Raw genomic sequence first — 6,164 nt, forward strand, 5'->3', positions numbered from 1 at the left:
AGCATGGTGGGTAAGTTGGTGCACCCCTGCAGGGAAGAAAACAACTATCGATAGCCTGTCCTACGGTAACGGACACTTGGAGTTGTATCCCGATCGATACAACTAGAACTGGATACTTGTGATGAGAATTGGATGGTGATGAGAAATGGATTGTGATGATAACTGGATAGTATGGCTCTGGGATTGCTTTCTTGCACGGAGTCGAGAAAGGATCTCTAGCCGAGGTTTATAACGCTACTACTTTACTTTATGCTACTCTACTCCCTCCTGTTGCTGCAAGATGGTGGTTTCTAGAAGATGCTAGTCTTCGATAGGACTAGGCCTTCTCTCTATTCTGGCATTTCTGCAGCCCATTCCACATATATAGCCTTCCTTTTATAATGTTGCATATGTAGTGTAGATCCTTGCTTGCGAGTACTTTGGATGAGTACTCACGATTGCTTTGTTTCCCCTTTTCCCCATTCTTTCTTCTTTCTGGTTGTCGCAACAAGATGGTGGAGCCCAGGATCCAGATGACACCACCGACGACTACTACTACCCCGAGGGTACCTACTACTACGTGGAGGCCGCCGACAACCAGGAGTAGTTAGGAGGCTCCCAGGCAGGAGGCCTTGCCTTTTCGATCGCTGCTGCTTTTGTGCTAGCCTTCTTAAGGCAAACTTGTCTAACTCATGTCTGTACTCAGATATTGTTGCTTCCGCTGACTCTTGTATAATCGAGCTTATGTATTCGAGCCCTCGAGGCCCCTGGCTTGTAATATAAAGCTTGTATTATTTTAATTTGTGTATAGAGTTGTGTTGTGATATCTTCTCGTGAGTACTTGATCTTGATCGTACACATTTGCGTGCATGATTAGTGTAAGATTGAATCGAGGGCGTCACAAGTTGGTATCAGAGCCGACTGCCTGTAGGTAGCCCCCTTTCCAACTCCTTGGCCGAAGTTGAGTCTAGTCACCGAAAAACTTTTACTAACATTGGCTGTGTGGCTTACGGGCCCACGTCGCCATTGGGTAGTACTAGGATCTTTTACTCCTCGTCTATACTCTGGGACTCTAAACTCTCTTCTACTCGGGTTAAACAAATTTACTAACATTAGGATCCCGTGACCACATTCAACCCGAAGTTGGATAAAGCCATAGTTATTCCTTAGAATAGCCTCTTGAATAGTACACACACCTGTCGTGTTAACTACGAAGTGGAATCCATCGTACCTCCTTCATTATGCTTGTTTTCATCATGAATGATCCTTGCCTTTGCAAATGCTCAATGCTGAACTACCCCCTGTTACATGTTAGCAGGATGGTTAGACCCGCTGGTCGTGGTCGTGGTGCCAACGATCCACCACCGCCTGAATTCTTTGCTGGAATGATGCAACAGTTTGAGTTGAATCGCCAGTTCATGGAAGGAATGATGGCTCAGTTTCCTCGTCCGAACATGAATCAACAGCAAACCCCAGTAACTCTGCAGGACTTCATGCGCCTCAACCCAACTATCTACCGCAGCTCAACTCAACCCCTTGATGCTGATGACTGGCTCCATGACATCACATATGAAATGGAGTCTGCTAGTGTTACCCCTGCCAGCTATGTCACCTTCGCATCCTTCTTCCTCAAGGGTCCTGCTGCTCAATGGTGGGACAGCCACAGGCGTACCCTACCTGCTGGAATGGTCATCACTTGGCCGGATTTCCAAGCCGCCTTCCGTGCCCGTTTCATTCCTCAGGGAACCTTGGACAGGAAGAAGCGAGAGTTTCGCAACCTCACCCAAGGCAACAAGTCTGTAGATGCTTATCAACGGGAATTTCTGGACTTGTCACGTTATGCTGAAGAAGACATTGCAACTAATGCTCGTAAGTAAGAGAAGTTTCGTGATGGACTTCACCTTGATATCAAGCTAGCATTGCTCGTTCATGACTTTGCCGACCTTGCCACCTTGGTGAACAAGGCTATTTAGGTTGAGACTGGTCTTCAGGAACACCAGGGATCCCTTAGGCGTAGTCGCGACGTTGGCTCATCTTCGGGCCCGTCAGCGCAGAAGCGTCGGATATGGATTCCCCACAGCATGTATCATCCAACTGCACCTGCACCAAGACAGTCCTATGTTGCACCTCGTCTGCCTCCCCCACCGCAGAGGCAGCCCCTTCGGGCTGTACCACCCCAAGCTTCTGCTCCCAATCCCAATGATGGTCTATGCTTCAAGTGTGGCCTTCCAGGTCATCGCTCCAGGAAATGCCCTCAGAATCAGGATCAGCTTGCTCTGCCTTCAACTGGTCGTAACAATCAGCCCCATAACAACAATGCCAGACCTTATGGTCGTGGTCAGGCTAATCATGTTGATCTGAATGAAGCTCAAGATCAGCCTGCCACTGTGATGGGTACTCTTCTCGTTAATTCAGTACCAGCTTCTGTTTTATTCGATTCAGGAGCCTCGCATTCATTCATGTCAGAAAATTTTGCATACGCACACGACATTCGATGCGAGCCCATGAACACTCCGATAGTGGTACGCACCCCTGCGGGTCAGTGTCGAACTGCCATGATTGGTCGCCACGTCCCCGTTGAAATTGAAGGGTTGGAATTTCATGTTTCTCCCATTATTCTAGAGTCTTCCAACATTGACCTCATTCTGGGAAAGGAATGGTTGAAAGCACATACCGCTTCTATCGTTTGTGCCACCAAAGTCGTTCATCTCCTACATCCTTCCGATGAGATAGTAAGCTACCATGCTCAGATTGTTCAAAACGTTGAAGCACGACTTTATGCGTTGAACGCAACACCTCTTGAAGGAATTGAAAAGATTCTAGTCGTTCGCGACTTCCAAGACGTATTTCCAGAAGAACTTCTAGGAATACCCCCTGCCCGGGTCATCGAGTTCATCATCGACTTGAAGCCAGGCACCATTCCTATTGCTAAACGACCCTACAAGATGCCACCTCATGAACTCCTAGAACTTAAGGAGGAAATCGACAAATCTCTTCGCAAGGGTTTCATTCGTCCAAGTTCCTCTGCTTGGGGAGCACCTTCTCTCTTCGTTAAGAAGAAGGACGGGATGAACCATTTGGTCCAAGACTACCGTCCTATCAACCAAGCTACAATTCAGAACAAATATCCCCTTCCTCGGATCAATGATCTGTATGATCAACTTGCTGGTTCATCGATATTCTCTAAACTCGACTTGAGGTTGGGTTACCACCAGATCCGTGTTCGTGAAGAGGATATTCCAAAGACCGCCTTCGTCACTCGTTATGGTTCTTACGAGTACACCGTCATGTCATTCGGTTTAACCAATGCTCCAGGTACATTCTCTCGTCTGATGAACTATATATTCATGGATTGCCTCGACAAGTTCGTCGTAGTCTATCTGGATGATATACTGGTATATTCGAAGAATAAAGAAGAACATGCTGAACATCTTCGTCTTGTTCTGGAGAAGCTTCGAGAGCATCAACTTTATGCCAAGTATTCCAAGTGTGAATTCTGGTTACCCGAAGTCACCTACCTTGGTCACGTTATCTCCAAGGATGGTATTGCCGTCAACCCAGAGCGCGTTCAGGCTATTCTTGACTGGACCCCTCCTAAGACTGTCAAGCAAGTCAGAAGCTTTCTCGGCCTAGCCAGCTACTGTCGCCGCTTTGTCGAGAACTTCTCCAAGATCGCCAAGCCACTGACTAATCTGCTTCACAAAGGCGTTAAGTTCGACTGGACAGACAAATATCAGGAAAGTTTCCAGGCACTCAAGGACAAGCTGACTTCTGCCCCAGTGCTTGCTCCTCCTGATTCTCGCAAGGACTTCGTCATCTATTGTGACGCTTCACGTCAAGGATTAGGATGTGTTCTAATGCAAGAGCGCAGGGTGATTGCTTATGCTTCCCGTCAAGTGCGTCCTCATGAGGAAAACTACCCGGTTCATGACCTTGAGCTTGCAGCGGTTATCTTTGCATTGAAGCTATGGCGACAGTACCTTCTCGGTAATCGTTGCGAGATCTTCACTGATCATCAGAGTCTGAAGTACTTGTTTACCCAGCCAGATCTGAACCTCCGTCAGCAGTGATGGATGGAAGCTATTGCGGACTACAACTGTGGTATATCTTATACCCCTGGTAAGGCTAATGTAATGGCCGATGCCCTGAGCCGCAAGTCTTATTGCAATAATCACATGGTCTACAAAGCTCAACCCCGCCTTTATGAAGAGCTATGCAAGCTAAACCTTCAACTAGTTCCACAGGGTTCTCTGAATAACCTTGTCCTGGAACCAACTCTTCTGAAAGAAATTAAGTCTGCTCAAGCCAAAGATGCTCACGTTGATTTGATGAAAAAGGATCTTGCCTTAAAGAAATCCAGAGATTTCTCACTTGGTGAAGATGGAACCTTATACTTTAGAGATCGCATTGTAGTACCGCGGTTCGAGCTTATGATAGAGAAGGTGATGAAAGAAGCGCATGACACCCCTCTCTCTATTCATCCGGGAAGTACCAAGATGTATCTAGACATCCGTCAGAAGTACTGGTGGTCTAAAATGAAGCAAGACATTGCTCGATATATCGAAGAATGTGACGTTTGCCGTCGCGTCAAAGCAGAACATCAGAAACCGGCTGGACTTCTACAACCGCTTCCGATTCCTGAATGGAAGTGGGATAAGATCCAAATGGATTTCGTCACAGGCCTTCCCAAGTCTCAGAAAGGTAACGATGCTATCTTTGTTGTCATCGACCAATTCTCGAAAGTTGCTCACTTTCTGCCAGTCAAGGAGACAATCACTGCTAGTCAATTAGCAAACTTGTATATCTCCAGAATTGTGTCACTCCATGGCATTCCGAAGGAGATTAGTTCAGACCGTGGCAGTTTATTCACTTCAAAGTTCTGGGATAGTTTCCAAGAGGCAATGGGAACTCACATTACCTGGAGCACTACTTATCATCCCCAATCCCAAGGCCAAGTCGAGCGAGTCAATCAAATTCTTGAAGACATGCTTCGAGCTTGTGTTATTTCTTTCAGCAAGAAGTGGGAAGAATCTCTCCCTTATGCGGAGTTCTCTTATAACAACAGCTATCAAGCCAGCTTGAAGATGGCACCCTTTGAAGTGCTTTATGGACGTAAGTGCCGAACCCCTCTGAATTGGTCAGAAACTGGGGAATGAGCACTCATTGGTCCGGACATTATTCAACAAGCTGAAGAGCAGGTTCGCATTGTCCGGGATAATCTCAAGGCAGACGAGTCCCGCCAGAAGAGCAACTATGACCGGAAACACTGGGGTTCAACTTATCAACCTGGTGAACAAGCTTATCTGCGTGTCACTCCTTTGAGAGGCACTCATCGGTTCGGAGTCAAGGGCAAGTTAGCTCATCGCTACATTGGTCCCTTCCATATTCTCGCCCGTCGTGGACTGGTGGCTTATCAACTGGAGTTGCCACCTCAGTTCTCTCATGTTCATGATGTCTTCCACGTGTCGCAACTTCGTCGATGCTTCAAGGATCCGGAACGTGAAGTGGATCCGGAATTGATTGAAGTTCAAGATGATCTCACATACAAGGAGCATCCTATCCGCATTCTTGAAGAAGCTGAACGTCGAATCCGCCAGAAGGTTACCAAGTTCCTCAAGGTGCAATGGTCGAATCATACTAAAGATGAAGCCACTTGGGAACGCGAAGTTAACCTCCGTGATGAATACCCCGACCTGTTCCCTTCTACCTCTTAATTCTCGGGACGAGAATTTCTTTTAGAGGAGGAGAGTTGTAACACCCTGGTGTAATGATGCTACAGTAACCCTTGGGGTTAAGTTAATTGTTTTGCTAAACATGTGCCTGATCATTATTGTCTCATGCTCTTTCACATTCCAGTTGAATTCAAATTCAAATTCTGTGTGAAATTCAAAATGCTCAAACATGAAAACTAAAATGTTCATCATGTGGAAAGTATTCTTCTGGTAATATTGGTGGTGAACCGATATTTTTTGCAAAATGTCTAAATGGCTTGAAATAGCTAAAACCAGAAAAAGCTTTAAAATAAAAAGAAGGGAAAGCCCCCCCCCCCTCAACTGGGCCGACTGGCCCAGCTGGCCACCGCGCTCCCTTCCCATGGGCCTCGGCCCAGCACAGCAAGCCGGCCCAGCTCCCCGTACCACGCCCTCCTCCTGTTCCCCCGGTGCGCACCGCTACAGGGGCTCGTC

Source organism: Triticum aestivum, chromosome 7B, assembly GCF_018294505.1.
Source record: "Triticum aestivum cultivar Chinese Spring chromosome 7B, IWGSC CS RefSeq v2.1, whole genome shotgun sequence".
Taxonomy (NCBI): Eukaryota; Viridiplantae; Streptophyta; class Magnoliopsida; order Poales; family Poaceae; genus Triticum; species Triticum aestivum.